This window comes from Calidris pugnax, unplaced genomic scaffold, assembly GCF_001431845.1.
Source record: "Calidris pugnax isolate Ruff unplaced genomic scaffold, ASM143184v1 scaffold14, whole genome shotgun sequence".
In the NCBI taxonomy this organism is placed as follows: domain Eukaryota; kingdom Metazoa; phylum Chordata; class Aves; order Charadriiformes; family Scolopacidae; genus Calidris; species Calidris pugnax.
In genome coordinates, this window is record NW_015090793.1 from 14,736,148 (window position 1) to 14,752,466 (window position 16,319).

Consider the following 16,319-nt stretch of genomic DNA (forward strand, 5'->3'; position numbering starts at 1 on the left):
AATAAAAGAAGAGATCTTTGCTTTCTCAAGCCATAATCACTGGACCAACCCAAATCTATAAGGCCTGCAAGATAAGGTTGTTTGACTCGAGGTGGAGATCCCAGCCCTGGAACCCAGCATTCCCACGCAGTGAGCTTCACCCTGTTGCACCCTCCGGGGCTGCCTCCAACTCCCCGGCAGGCTGCCAAGCAGCCACATGCACCGGAGATGGGCAGGAAGCTGTCTGTCCTGTGGTCGTGGGTGCTCCAGAGACAATGCTTTCAAAGCTACATAGATGTTGCCTAAAACCAGTCCTTATGCTATAAAAAGAACAACATAAAATTTGGATGCGAGCACACAGACTTTGGGATTTTGGAGCCTGGATCCACTGGTAATAAATTCATAAAACACACAGATCACCCTATGAATCACCTTTGCTGATTCACTGAGAAATGCAAAAAAAAAATCTGGAGTTTTGGGTTGCTTCTCCTCCAGAAGACATATGTATTTTTACTTTTTTTGTTTAGTTTAGGAAATGTATGCATCCTTGAAAAGGGTTAAACTATTGAAGTGCTTCTCAAAGTCACAGCCAGATGCTTCAGAAGGACAAGGCTGTAGGAAACATGCCATCAGCTGTCTGCATGGTTTCTCTTGTCATTGTTAGTTCTGGTTGTTTGTTTTTTTCCAGTGTGGAAAATTCCCATAAAATGGAACAAGGATAAAATTGACCTTATGATATGAGAAATTAGTAGGAGTCTATGGAAATAGAACTTAGAACTTGAGAGTTTATTAAAGGAAGTCCTTGTGTAATTCATGATCGAGAATACAGTTCTCTATTTGAAGAAAAAAAAGTATCATAGGATGGGATCTGCTTATAGCCAGCTCTAAGGCAGTTGTGTAGATGCCCCTTTCTTATAAATTTAGAGAGACCATCAGCCCCCTACTGACATTTATCCCCCCTACACCAGGAGTAAATCAGATGTTGTGGCATATCTGCCAAAGGTGCCTCTCCTGGAGTACAGAGGGAACACTGAAGAGTAGATTCAGCTGGACTTTGATCTTTTAGAGATGATATTAGGGAAAAATAATTTCACTTAAGTATCTAAAAATGGAAGCAAAGCACAGTGGGCTTTTCCTAATCCTCCTTGTGCCTACTTTCCTGAATTCATGGATTGCCATGGGAGCTGGACATCTCTACATCATAAATGTCCAGCAAGTGCTTTGCCTCATCCCTTAATTCTGTAAATACTTTTTGAAAATCCAGCTTTCCCCTTCTTTGGACCTCAGTGGTCTGTAAGCAAGATAATGTTGTTTTTCTGTCCCCTGGAGGTGCTAGAAGGCAAATCATGCCAAATAATATGAGATGCTCACGTAACTGGTCATAGAGCTGGATGCTCATATCCCATGTGAAATCACTGTAGGTAATTCTGGTTTTCAGTTGTTTTTTCCTTTCTGAACTTTTTGCACACATTACCCACCTTGAAAGATACTGGCAATATTAATAATCAACATATCTTTTTAGCTTTCCCATAGCAACCTATGCAACTAACTTAAAATTTTCAGAAAAAAAACCCAAAACAACCCCCTGAAAAAACCCCAACAAATGCACATAAGGATTTTGAAAAATAAGTACAATATTTGGAAAACAGTAAAGATATTTTTTTTTCCAATCAACAGTTCTAATGTAATCCTACAGATGTTCAGACAAACTATAAGACCAATTGTTTTCTCTGTGTTTTTCTAGGGCTTTTTAGCCACAAATGGGAACCATTTCACATTACAGAAGTTGAAGGCTGTTCTCTACTATCACCATACTCTGTATATTTCCCACTAACAGGACATAAATAATTCCAGCAAAAAAGCACATTAAGAGAAACATGATTGCCAGAGGATGCTGCTTCCCTCCCTGGTTATAATTACAAGGATGTGTGGTTTTGCTTAAATGGGAAAACAAATAGATTTCCCCAGCGTTTCTCTTCCCCTCCATCTGAGTAGACACTGCCTTTATCATAAGCTAAAAGAGAAATATTTATAGGAAAGCCTTGTTAAAATGCTGGCATGGTATTACTCTCTCTGGCTGAGCCATAAACTCACTTGGGGGAAAAAAAAAATCACCCTGTGAAGGATGCCAGCAAAAAGCCAGTGTGTTGTTTAACTGCCAGGCTTGAACAATGCACGGGTCTTGCCTCAGATCTCCAGCCCGGCCTGGATTTCCCCTGTCAACAAGTCATTTAGGGCCTGATAGCTCATGCTCAGGGCTGTCCTGGGCAGAGCTGATCCCTCCCTTCAGGGAAGAGAATGGGACCCAATGGCCATAGAAGGTCCTACACTCCTCATTTTGTGCTAGATTAAGTTCCATGGAAGGTCAAGCAGGGAATAGGAAGATGGAGAGGTGAAAGGCACAAAAACATGCTAAATGCTGTCTTGAAGTCTCAGTGCCGTGTCCACTGGAGGGGACTGCAGAGAGAATGGCCGTGCAAGCAATCCATTCCTGATGACTGTGAATCTCATGCACCTTTTTTTTCCCCAATGTCCCAGATTAAGGCCCTGTGTTGCTGTATACTGTGTAGGCTCTTCCTGGTGAACGCAAAGAACATCTGGAGCTACCCTCAGCAGCAGAAAGAAGGGTGAAGAAGCTCCACGTTGTGAGGGCATCTGCAGATGATCAATGTCAAACGTGAAATGCTGCCGTCCCATCGATCAGGATCTCTAGGCTGCTGATGCATGTCTTGCTGCCTACCAGCTCCTCATTGGCTGCACAGAGCAGCAATCTCTGCACCACACTGCAGGTGGAAAGCAGGGAATCTTGCAATGCCTGCAGAAAGATCCCTCCACCAACAGCAAAGCAGCTGGTTCCAGGACCTTCAAGACTTGGTCTGGAGCTGCTCCGGCAGCCCCATAGTCCTGTAGTGGGCCATGGCCTGCCATGGAGACAGACTCTCAGGAAGTCTGACCCTGTTTCCAGAGCAGGGGACTGAAATAGATGACAATCCTTAGTAGGTGGAAAGCTCAGCATTTCTTCAGCCAATGGTGCCAATAAGAAACAGTTTTAAATGCATACACATGCTTTTACTGAGTGCTAGAGGCATTGGTAGGGAAAAGGCCAGTCTTTCCAGGTGTATATTTAGTCTCCTTGCTGTTCTATTTTCTTGCTCTCCCTGGAGAGCAAGATCAGAAATGCTGTCTGTTACTGAAATGCCTTTCCCCCACCACTGCTGCAATAAATCTTAGCAGGGAGCCATACACACCACATGCTGAGAAATTCCTCTGCAGCCAAGGGCTGCAGGTTTGCTACAGGTTGGACAATGTAGCAAAGGGCTCTGTGCTCTTCATTGATGAGTATCACTTGCCAGTGAGTAAGAATGGTAGTATGACAGATTTTGCTGGCCTATCACTTAAGGAAGTAGATTTTAACCCAGATTTTTTCTTTAATCTGGAAAGCATGAAACAGCTTCCAAATAAGGCTTTTTGGCATAGGGGAAACTGAGGCAGAGTGAGCAAGCTTCTCCACATTCATTTCATCAGACTAGAGCTGGAATAACATGTTATACTTCTGAGTCCAATCCAATTTTCCAAATCCTGTGCAAACAGCCAGCACAAAGCCTGTGTAAGCACTTCAAGGATTAGGCCAGGAATGCCAACCAAATCCTCTGCTAATCTGCACCGTAAAGTCATGAAATCAGGCTTCCTCTTGAAATGTTTCTTGCATCCAGCTGTGTCAGAAACACCTTCCAGAAAATTAATCTCCCCAAACTGGAGATTCACTCCTGGGTGAAGCCAATCCTTCACTATGGAGTAAGACTTCAACGTAAAGTTGGTCTTTTGGCACCTTTCTGCACAGAAATGAACTTGCCTGTAGGTAAGTGACAGAGGGAGATGTTTTTCCTTTCAGAAGCTGCTCAGCATCATTGCTAGTTTTATTTCAAAACCAGGTAATGAAAGTCCCTGAATTCAAAGACACAGAGTACATGAAAAATCATCTTCAACTGTTTGTGTCTGGAAAGAAAGATAGACACAGATTTGGTCAGGGTCTTGCAACTACATCTCCATTCCTATATTTGTATCACGTGTCTGTGTTTACATGAACCTTTGCAGCATGCAAAAGGTGAGCTCTGAAGGACTATGAGGACTGCAAATCCCCATGGACATGGGATTGATGCAGGAGGCACTTAGTGTTTTTGTCTGGTCTGGTCTGTGCACAATTGCAATTTTTGGTCTGATGGCCCACATCTCTCCAATTCCACAAAGCCCTTCTGTAGACCTGCCCCATCAGCGGCTAAGTAGGACAACAGCCCTATATCTACAGGGAGGTATCCCTGATAGGAGAGGTCAGAGCTCTGGATTATAACACTGCTGAAGTGACTGGTGGACATTGCCATCAGTCTTGGCTTCTTATGTTGTTTCCTGTCATTGTTAGTGGCATTGTTAGTTAATCTTTGCTTTCTCCCCTGGCCTAAGGTGTAAGGTCCCATGGGCCGTTCAGTGCCCTTTAGATCTTTCAGCATCTCACCATTCGTGCATTCACTGCCTCTTGATGAACATTTCAGATGCTCTGCTTCTGCTGCCAGTGAAACTGCCATGTAGCTGGTGCCCCTGGGAGTCACAACTTGCCAGAGCAGTAGCTTGTGCAAACCTTCCTATTGTTCAAGCTCAGAGCTAGCATGGCCATTGTTACTTATCAGTGGCTGCTGTTTTCCATTATAGCCTGCTCAAACATGAACTGGATATGAGCACTGGGCTACAAGCCGGACTCTTAGGCCTCCAGAGCTCTGCTGAAGGTCTGAATTGCTTCCAGCTCCTTCTTAGAAGTCACTCTGTATTCAGTAGAGAATCACACTCTTGGGCTCTTCACTTCTCAACTTGTTTCTTGCCAGAGAGTTCAAACCAACCCTACAGTTGTTCTTGTTCCACTAGAGCTGAGAGGATTTTCCCAGATGCTTGTGAATTGCTCAGAGCACATCAACAGGCACAGGATTTTTTTCAGGCCAGAAAATACATACTAGCTCCATCTCTCCACAGTCTCAGAAATTGAAATTACACATGGAGGGGAAAATACAATTCTAAATTCAAGAATACTTTGCATTCCTAGAGCATGCTCCTTCCTGGGACTGGGACAGGCTTCATCGCTATTAACTACTTTAGTTTAATGGTGGGTAAACATTCATTCATGCAAGCAGGTTAGAAACCTCCCCTCCTGTATCCTCTTTTTGGCAGCAGAGTGCCCTGTTTCACAAGCACTTAAAGAGAAATGCAATTATGATGATGTCTTCTGTGGCGTCCCTTTAATTGGGCATTTAGAAATATTGCAGAGGGAGAAAGGGCACATTGTTCAGCTGGTGGTAAAATTGGTAGGAGATCTGAGTGCAAGTCCTAAGGACCCTCTGGTCTCTGTTACCACCTCAGACAAATCTCTTTGACCTGAACGTGCCCAACCCAAGTCCCTTCTAAGGGACTCCTAACTTGTATAAAGTTTTTTGGAGACTAGTTTTAGGCTTTCAGAAGTGTCTGTCCTGTGGGAAAAATTACAGACCAGAACTTGGAAAGTTTTTTAGCTGAACTTTACTTTCTATAACTCTTCATTCCCTATCTATAAAACAGAGAGAATTGCATTGCAGACCTTGCCACCAAAGGCACAGGTCTCTGTGGGTATAGACCGCATTATTTTTCATCAGTCTGGCTGTTCTGGGAAGGTAGTAAAAGATCATCATTTCACAGGAGAGATGACAGTGTTAGTAGATAAGGTATTGTATCCAAAGAAAGATGTTTATCCCAATTCAAGAGAGGAGGAAAATTAGAAAGTAAGATTTCTCTGTCACAACAAGTTCTGCACACTCAGCAGCTGGTCCTAAAAACAGAAGTCATTTGATAAAGCAAAAGGTGAAGGGATGGGGTTCCCAGTAAGGTCTAACTACACAGCACTGTGAAAAAAAAAAAAATCTGTAGCCTGACAGCTACTTACACTGGGTCTGCACTGCTCCTTCTTGCAATCCCACAGGAAACATGGGGACTTGGGAGACTTATTCTGCTGCCTAGAGAATGAAATTCCATTTATCTGCAGGAGATATTTGACATATAAAAATTTCTATACCTGTACTCCCTCCATCAGTAGGTCTTTATAGGGGTGCTCTGAGCTTGAGATGAGAGTTCTTCTGTGCAGCCTCCTTCAACCCCGTTGCCCCATCCTGTCTGTGCTAGCAAGAGGTACCTTTATTCTTAAAATTCCACATCTTTTCTAAAAAACAATGAGCAGAACTGTAGCTGAAATGCTAGAAAAGTGGACCAGCTTAGCATCAATCCAAAAGAGAGATTTGTTTCCATTCTTATTGTGAGGAACAAAGAATGCTGTATTTTTATTTCAGAGCAACTCTGAATGTTTTGTTTCACCCCCAGGTGCTTTGTTTAGTTTTCAGTTTATTTAATCCTCACAGAGAATTGTTTAAATTCCATGCTGATACAAAGAATCATTTTGAGATAGAGAATTCCAATTTTTTTTTTTTTTTTTAAAAAAAAAAGGCCTCTGCACTGTTTTTATCTCAGAGGAAAAATTTCCCTGAATTTCTGTATCATTTTAGTTCTGTTATCACTTAAAAAAAAAAAAAAAGTCACACAGCTCTCAGTGCAAGTCACTGGAAGAATTAACACCAGATGTGGCTATATCCTGAAGCATGTTAATGTCAGGTTGCCTTTAAGAAAGCACCTTCTTTCCTGGAATTACTTTATCTCTGTGTGCACAATATCCGCACTAACCCAAAGGCTAAGTAATGGTTTTTAAAGGCGACAAAAATAGGATACAAAGACTTTTCTTTCACAACCGCCAAAGGCATACCTAGAAGACTGAAAGCCAGATCCAGTAAGTAGAGGAAGATCTAGAAAGATATGTTTGGGGAAGGTAAATGATGGATCTGGGGGATGAACCATTATGGTGTTTCTACTTAGATGCCCGACAGTTGGCATTCAGAGCCACAATGTATTCCCAGCTCTCCTGGACAGGAACCCAGTGTCGCTGCTGGACATTTGCTCTCCTGTCGCTGTCTCCTGCTCCAAACAAAGATACCTACTTCTCTCTGTGGGGTGGAAACAACTGCCTAAAAATGGCATAGGAACCCAGAGAAGAAACAGTGAGTCCCCTGTCCAGCTTCCTGCAAGAGCATGTCACTGTCAGTCCTTCAGGAGAGGGACATTTGTAGAAAGCTGCATTCCCATCTTTGCGGAGGTGGGAGCTGAGCCATGTGATCCCTGGGAAAACAAGCCAAAGTCTTGCATTTTAGACAGTCTAGGCCCTTTTAAAATTACAATTTCCGTTTGCACCTAATTTTTTGTGGGCGCTAGGGAGCATGGAGATAAAGCAACATTTCCCATGCAGGCACAAGGTGCATTCAAAGGACTCTCTCCTGCACCACCTTCCCTGTGCTCCTCGTGTCCTCTGCAAAGCCCTGTGTGCTTCTTTGTAACCTCTTTCCAATCCCTGCTTAGCACAAAACATGACTCACCCTTGCCCAGCCCTCCTGTTTGTCTCCCCCACATCTGGAAGCCATCTGGGTCACACTGATGAGCCTCCTCAGCTTCCCCTCCCCGTTGCACAGGCAGCCCAGGAGGAGAAACCCTGCTCCAGCCATGGCAGCCTCACTTGTGCCCCAACCTCCCCGGCTCTGTCACTGCAAGGCTGCACCAGCACTTCCCACAATCCTCCAGCAAATGACTGTGGGCTGATGGGACTTGTGACTCTGGGTCATAGAATCACAGAATCATAGAATGGCTTAGGTTGGAAGGAATCTTTAAAGGTCATCTAGTCCAAACCTCCTGCAATAAGCAGGGTGTCATTTGAGCTCTGGTTCCCTCATGGTCATCCTCCATGTGTTCCAGCTTCTGCAACAGTGGGCTCTAAGTTTGTGGGCTTTGGAGACAAGGTTACAAGAGGGGCAGTACTGAGATGAAATGTTTGGTTATACCATATCCCGTCTGCAGCTCTAGCCAACAGCAGGTCCTTCAGGAGAAACACAAAAAGAGGGAAAATGCAAGGTGATACTTCTCCAGAATACTCTCCCAGCCACCAGTCCATTCTGTCTTAGGCCTTCTTGCACCAAGGGAGACATTTCTTTTGATCAATAACCTGGCGCGGGCATTTCTTCTCTAGGCTTATGGAATGCAGATGGTTAGCTTCTGCAACATCTTTGTTCAGGGAGGTCAATGTCTTCATGGCACACTATGAAAAGGACCACCTTCCTGCTTGTCATCCTCTCAAGTGCGAGTGGCATCATTTTCATGGCCACCTCAGGCCACCCCACTTTGTTGCCAAAAGGCTGTCAATGGCACCCAGTTTTCACACCCACATTCATATTCCCTGCAGTTCATGAGTGACTGCCCAAAACAGGCTCAAGGAGGAAGAGAAAGCAAATGGCCTTGTCCAGGACACTGAGCTCTGTGATCCAAGGGTTCCTTCATGTCTGTGTGCTCAGTGGATCCTTGGCTGCTGCAGCAGCCCTTGAAGGAGCCAAAGATAGTTGTGAGCATAATTTAGAGCTCCCTAGAGGCCAGTCTGGAGGTCCTCTGAGTGCCAACTTGAGATGGCCAGAGGAGCAGGCACAAAGCCATCTTTGCCCAGCTTTGTGCCAAGCAGAGCTCTGCTGGAGCATGAAGCCAGAGAAATTCTCTGTAAAAGCATCCTTTCTTTTTTCCCCTTTCTGTTTCAATTGCTGTCTTTTCTCTCACATTTGCTCTTCTGTCCCTAGATGAGGTGAAATGTTAGTGCACAGTGTAAGGCTGGACCACATAATGGGATGAAAACAATTTCAGAAAAAGAAGGGAAAATCTATTGTCCCCAAGACCCCAAATCCTCCTTTAGGTCTTGCAATTTTCTTCCCTGGTTTCCAGATAAATGCTACCTCTGATCCAGGCATGTCCTGCAGTAGAGCATTCCTCATAGAGATGATGATATTGTGGCTGAGTTTACATGACGCCCTCGACTCCACTGAGATACTAATCTGGGTCTTTCTTTCTCTCATTTGCTCAGCTGCTAATTTTCACAGCACTTATAGGAACTTCAGGAAATATAAACAGCATGTAGACACCCACACTGTCAGTGCTGGTCCCTTCTTGTGTTAATGACCCTTGCTCCTCTAGCTGTGCAGTCAGACAAATAGTGTGTGACTCCTCTGAGGCCTCCAGGGCGCAAATGCCTCCAGCAGAGCTATGGTAAGTGAGAGAAATTTTGACTTCTCTGATACATTCATCTCATCTTGTCTATGGATTCCAAACTCAGCATCTTTGACACTTTCAGCTGCTTTGTTCAATGGTCTGGACATTGCTGTACAAATTACCTAACTAATTTTTGAAAGCTTTGAAAGTTGGGAGGAAGAAGGGGGATAGGCAAGCATTGAAGATGCACTGATGGAGAGATTCATTTCATTGGGAAATGTCATGACAAATGGCTTACCAGGATCCTGATTATACTCTACTGCTGAAAGAGCGCAGTAAAAGCAAAGGCGCCACAGCAATAAGACTCAAATTGTAACCTCTTCCCAGTCCTTGCATGAAAAGCTGCTTGCAGGGCTGTGAACCAGAGGAGAATTCCTGCAGAAGACTGCAGCTATGGCCAACTAGGGACACTGGGGTCAAGAGAATATCAGTGAGTGGTCTGACTTGAAGGTTCATTGCCTTGCACATAGAGACACCTACAGCAACCCTACAACCCAGAACAACCCTGTGGTGGAGGCAGCCTCTGGTATCTCTCTGTCATTTCTCTGGGACATGGACTATTTTTATTTCTCTCTGCCACAGCACCACTCACGTCTGTGTCATTCTGGGATCTCCTCCTGCTTGTTCAGGACAAGGTATATTCCCTGGGCTGCACCATTGTGGTACAGCTCATTTTCCCCCTTTATTTTCTCATTTGCAAGCTCTGCAGTGAAAGTTATGCTTTCCACATTGAGAGTGAATTTTGGGCAAGGTGCTCCATTCCAGAAATAAACTTAAACACTTTTCTAATTTCCTAACATAATATGTTTTTCCCTTTTATTTTAATAAAAATAACAATAATAAAACAAAGCACCCTTTCTCCATTTCTTTTCTTACACAAACACGTAATCCTGGTGCCTTAATGTCTCATCAAGAAAATCCAGACTGGAGGCTGCAGCCAGGACTCTGTGCCACCTAGATATTTTGGACACATATTTGGACTCACATATGCACATACGCACACACTTTGCCTTCCCTGCCTCAGCAGGACAAGACTTCAGATCTTTCCTTGCATCCACAAACTTGAATGGATACACTGAGCCTCAGCAGGGAAAGGTCATTTCCACTCATTGACATTCAGGCTGTCTCCACATTTGTACCCTTGAAATTATATTTATGTTTTAAGAGCATCAGCCTGGCTGAGGAGAGACTTTCCATTCATCAAGATTTCTCGGAAGAGAGAACTTTCACACCTGTAGGAATATGGGGTTTTGACAGAAAAATAACCAAATCCTAGTGCATCTTCTCCTAATGGGCTTGCTTAATTACTGGACTGAAGCTGCTGGTTGTTCTGTGATATGGTTTACCAACAAAAGAAGGTTTTTGTGAACACACGTCTTGTGCATGGGAGTGCATAGCTGCATGTCTGCCAAAACATTCTCACTCTCTTCAGTTAACAACTTTTGACCAATTTCAATTCAACTTCATAGTGAGACTGTATTTTTTTTAAAAAAAAAAGTTCCTGTATTAAAGCAACCAGGTAAAAAAAGCAAAATCTAGTTAATTAACAAATTAGGGGAGAGATCAAAAGAGCTCAAGCCTTAGCAGACACAAGAGACTGACACAGTGAAAGAGGGACTTGCAGGAATAGCTATATTCACTTCACTGTCCTGGGAACATGTCCATGTTCTTCCTTCATGAGCTGAGAAGAGTCTGCGCACAACATATGAAGACCAGGGTGCACACAGACCGATGTCTAGATTCTACAGGGCAAAAGCATTTATACAGCTCTTTGTACAATGGAATCTCAAATCACAAATAGGAATTCTTCTCACCACAGCAGTAGAGATAATTTCGTATGTTAATAATTCACAGTAAAACATGGCTGAAGACTGAGGAATAACTGATGTAGGGAGATTTAGACAGATAGTCAGTCCCCATTTTAAAAAAGCTGCTCAGGGTGCTAGAGTTCTCTAAAGATGAGTCTTTTAGGGTGTAATCGGGATGGGAAGAGAGTCCCAGCCAGTCTGTAGAAGTGATTGCCTCTATCACTCAGCTCACGTTCCCACTCCACAAGGAAAACAGTCTTAATGGATTGACTATACCCATTATGAGATTAGGCTGGGATAGGGTAAATTACTGTGAGTTTTGCACATCAGAGGAAAGTTTACAAGACAGAGCAGACCTCCTTCTGGCAGCCCAAGTGCAGTTGATGAGAGTCATATTTCTATGGGGACGGGGAAGAAGAGCAGACTTGATTTAGATCATCAGGATGCAGCAGACATATTCTGTTCAAAGGGTAGTTTAGGTATGAAAAAGCCTAGTTCATCAACTCTGGGCTCCTCCTGTCGCAATCCCCATCCATCCACTTGTCCTCTGCCTCCCCAGCCTGTCTTATGCCACCAACCAGAAACAGAGATCTCGGTGTCAAACCCCATTATCCCAGTGTGTCTCACAGTCCATGCTCTATGTGCTCCCAAGGCCACAGTGAGCACCACACCCATTTTACCAAGAAAGAATGACTTACCCCAGGTCATCCAGCAGCCCCACAGCTGTGCCAGGAATGAAACCAAATCAGATAAAAGTGTCAGAGTGAGTACAGCCAAACTGTGCTCTGGAGCAGTTGGCCAGATGAGGTAACAACCAGGGAAAGACGCCGATGGAGTTTGGCAGGAAGCAGGAGTCACACGCGCCTCCCACTTTGGCAGAAATCAGAAGTTGCTCAGGCTTTTCATGTCTGTTGGTTGGAGCATTTACCCAGCACTGCACAGGTTCACAGGAGACATTTGGGAAGTGTTCACCCCCCTCCCTGAGCATCTCATGCCTTCCTTCCACACACACCGAAAGATGTTAAAGAAGGTACATCATGGGCAAAGTGAACTCTGTGCTGAACCCAGCACTGAAGTATTAATTATTTTGAGAACTCTGGTGTGCCAGAAATTGCCTAGAGAGGCTGTGTAGTCTCTGTCCTTTGGCATTTTCAGGACCAGACTGGATAACGCCCTGAGAAAGCTGTCCTGGCGTGCTAGCTATCCTGCTTTGAGCAGGAGGTTGGACTAGGCACCTCCTGAGGTCCCTTCCAGCCTGAACTATCCCATGTTTAAATTGCAAAGTTCAGCTGCACCTTCACCATCCGCAGGGTGATGCTACCCAGTTCACTGCAGTAATAACACCAGACATCCTGCAATAGCATAGCTAGATAATAGATAACAGACAATAGATAGTAGAAAATAGATAGATCCGGACCTGCCTGCATGGAGGTACAAGTCCCACACGCTTCCTCCCTCCCAAAAAGTTGTAACGCTTGGCTGTTTTTTCACATGTACCTTATTGGCTGTGACTTTCCCTCAACATATAGCAAAACTTGTTTTCATTTAACCTGCAATGAGAGCACACCGCATTCAGCTCATGGACAGCATCTTGCTCAGCTGTCATAACCTGACCATGTGCCTACTGCTCTTCTGTCTCTGCTCTTCACCCTGGGACTTTCCAGAATTTTGTTACCCATCCAAGAGACTTTTGTGATGTGAGCACACTGCTTTCATTTCTGACCCAAGGAGGACCTCGGATCAAACATCTCGGACTCCAGCCATCAGCCATATCACCTTCCTTTCTTATTTTCCATCATAAATTTCCCCCTGCTCCCTGGCTCTACTTCCAGGACTAACTCATCCATTGCTGAAAGTCCTCCACCACTCTCCCTTCCTTCCATAATCCCTAAGACAGCAAAGGATTTGATCTCTCCTCTTTGGAAAGGCCAAAGGGATAAGCCCTAGGCCTCCTTGGCCAATATGGTGGAAAAGATTTCACACCAGGTAATCCTATTGTTCCTTGTTCCCCTACCTGGCACAGTCTTGTGGTGTTTTGCTGCAAGATCCCAGACGTTATAAGATGATGGGGGAAGTTCAGCTCCGTACTGACGGCTCCAAACACATTAGTATTAAATTCTTATACAATCAAAGCTGCCCGCAAAATAAAGCCAATGATCTACCTGATTTGGATGGTTTTGGCACAGGACAATAGACTGCAATTTTCCAACAGAATCAACTTGTTATAACACAAGAACTTTTTTTTTTTTTTTTTTTAACGTTATCTTGTTTTCTCTCCTCTTTGGAAAGGCCAAAGGGATAAGCCCTAGGCCTCCTTGGCCAATATGGTGGAAAAGATTTCACACCAGGTAATCCTATTGTTCCTTGTTCCCCTACCTGGCACAGTCTTGTGGTGTTTTGCTGCAAGATCCCAGACGTTATAAGATGATGGGGGAAGTTCAGCTCCGTACTGACGGCTCCAAACACATTAGTATTAAATTCTTATACAATCAAAGCTGCCCGCAAAATAAAGCCAATGATCTACCTGATTTGGATGGTTTTGGCACAGGACAATAGACTGCAATTTTCCAACAGAATCAACTTGTTATAACACAAAAACTTTTTTTTTTTTTTTTTTAACGTTAGCTTGTTTGCCCTCCTGCCAGATTTTGTTAGTAATACTATGGCATCAGGCCAACTTGCAGCTTGTTTGGAGTTCATCTAAAAACCTCTAGTAAAAGGAGATAGAGGTTCCACATTTCTCTTGAAAGATGGAAAGCTTCAAAAGGCCATTTGTGGAGGAATCAAGCCGACTGTCTGGGGTCCCAGTCCTCAAGCAATTACCTCATCCTGCTAATGAGGAGTTTGCTTCAGGCTATACTGAATAAAGTTCTCATTCTGACTCTTGATTTAGAGGAGCAGTTGTTGGCCGAATGAGTTCTCTTACTGGTTTTCCTGTTTATCTGTTCCTTTCAAAGTACAGATCTCTAAAGGAGAGATGAAAATTAATTTAAATGTGCTCTGATTTTCCAGCTCAGGATATACCATCTTTCAGGTAAATCAGCTTCCTACCACAGTCAGTTTTAATTTGTCAAATTATGTGTTTGTGCTCTTTTTCTGAGACAGAAATTTTTCATGAGAGTTTCCCAGTGGTGATAACCGAAACAGGCAGCATTTTCAATGCTCTTTCTTCAACAAGCTGCTCAGTGATCTGTGGACAGCACTTTCAAAACATGGATGCTATTTCTCGTGGCACAATAATGGTGACAGAAGACAGTTACATTTTCCATAGAAGTTTTCAGAGAAGTTACATTCACTTTCTCAGTAGATTCTGCTTCTCTCGTTTTTGGCGTCCTTACAAACACTAAAGACACCTGGGAGACATCACTTTCTTCAGACTTTGGCTTGATGTAAGCCTATTACCTTTGGGCTATTAGCAGATGTGAACAAGGATTCATGTAAAGCCAACTCAGTAAACAATTCTGTTAGTGATGTAGAATAGTGATCTGACTCCAGATCTCTCCAACTCCCACACTTGTGTCTGCTTTACAAAAGTCAAAGGCAGTGAAGAAATCTGTTTTTCACAACATTAGCATCCTTAACTGAACACAGTCTGTCTGTAGGGTGTTACAGTTGGGTGTGAAATGGTTTTCCTATTCTGTGAATTTTATGTTAAAATCTCAGCAAGCTTCCCATCATAAATTGTGATAAAAAGCTGAAATATTCAAAGTGCTGACACCCAAAAATCTAGTGATGGGGAAAGGAGGATTGTGGGCTTTACTGAAATTGTCTGGGTTTGAACTTTTTAAAGAAAGCTTAAAAGCTTTCATTTTTATTTCAAACATTTTGATTTATGTTTACAATTTCATTGCAATTATTCTTAATTTCAAACAAAAATCCACATAATTTGGCCATTTAAAATATCATGATCATAAAATATAAAATATAATATTAATAAAATATAAAATATCAAAACAAAACCATTTCAGTACATAAAATCTGATGTGAATCAAGAAGTTCCTCTTTTCCCTTAAAACACACAGTTTGAAGGAAGAAGCATTTTCTAGCACAGAGGTGGTTGTACAGATGTGGTGGCTGAGACGTACTTTTTACAGAATTTCTTGTCCAATGGCAGAAATACTGACTTCTGCAGAGCCAGGGGATTTCCTGTAATACCAGATAAATCTGCAATGGGGAGAGTTTTCTTTACTAAGGCCTGGATAGAAACGTTGAACACTTTTGTCTGGAAGCACTTTGAGACACACCTTAGCGTTATCCAGTAATAATGTGGAAAGTAACTAAGACTTTGCCACAGGAAAGTTGATGCCATCTCACAGCTCTGGTGTAACTACATACAGTTGTAGTTTTTTCCCAATATCTCCTTCCAGCATATCTCTAGCCAGTCTGGTGTTTAATTCATGTGAGAAATTAGCAGTTCAAAGCAGCCCTTCCTTGCCTGGAGTATTTCAGAAAAAATGGTGGTGTAGTGTTTCCACTTGATCTGTGGCTTTATGTAATCCCATCATTTACTAGTTCAACCCAATCTACGAGATTGTCATAGCCAGGCACTCCTCCTGTAGAGGGTACTGTCAAGGGACATGAGCATTAATACTCAAGGGCTCCATGAGTATTGGATTTCTGCTTCCTTCCTGTTGCCCCTGTTGAAGAAACAGTGAGGAAGGACACTGTCTGCTAAATTAAATCACTATGGATTGCTTCAAACCATTCGATGACTTTACATGCAAGTAGTCAAGGATGGGACCAAAAAGAACCTTCCTATTGCAAAGGAGTCCTTGCAGCATGGTTTTAGCACACCAACAAATAGTTTGTAAGAGCTTGCTATAGCTTTTCCTTGTTCCGTACATCTTCTTCAGAGGCACTGTTCCAGGACACAGATACCTGGGTTGGCATTTCCACACAAAACTGCTATGACATTTTTATTTCATCTTAGTTTTCACTACAGTGTATTAGATTAAAAAGGCCTTTCATTGCCACACTGTTTGGACTTTCTGCTCTCCTCTCTGTCTTTCCCTTTGTGAACGTCAACCAAAACCTGAACTCATATTGAATTCATTTCCTCTCTGAATACCTCATTACTAAACATTCTGTGAAAAAGACAGTAAGCTGACCTTCTGTGGAATTAGGAGCTCCTCCTCAGCTAGGATCTCAATCCTATCTGAATATTTCAGTCTTCAGCAGCACTGCAAAAAAAATGCATGTGAAAACCAGGACCATGCATGTAAGACCTATTGGATTTGAGGGGCTTCAAATCACTGTGAAGCCCGCAAAACTCCACTGATTCCCTCACCTACAGTTCAAGCCAGTTAAAGCAGCCAGAAGATTGCTCAGTTTCTGCTG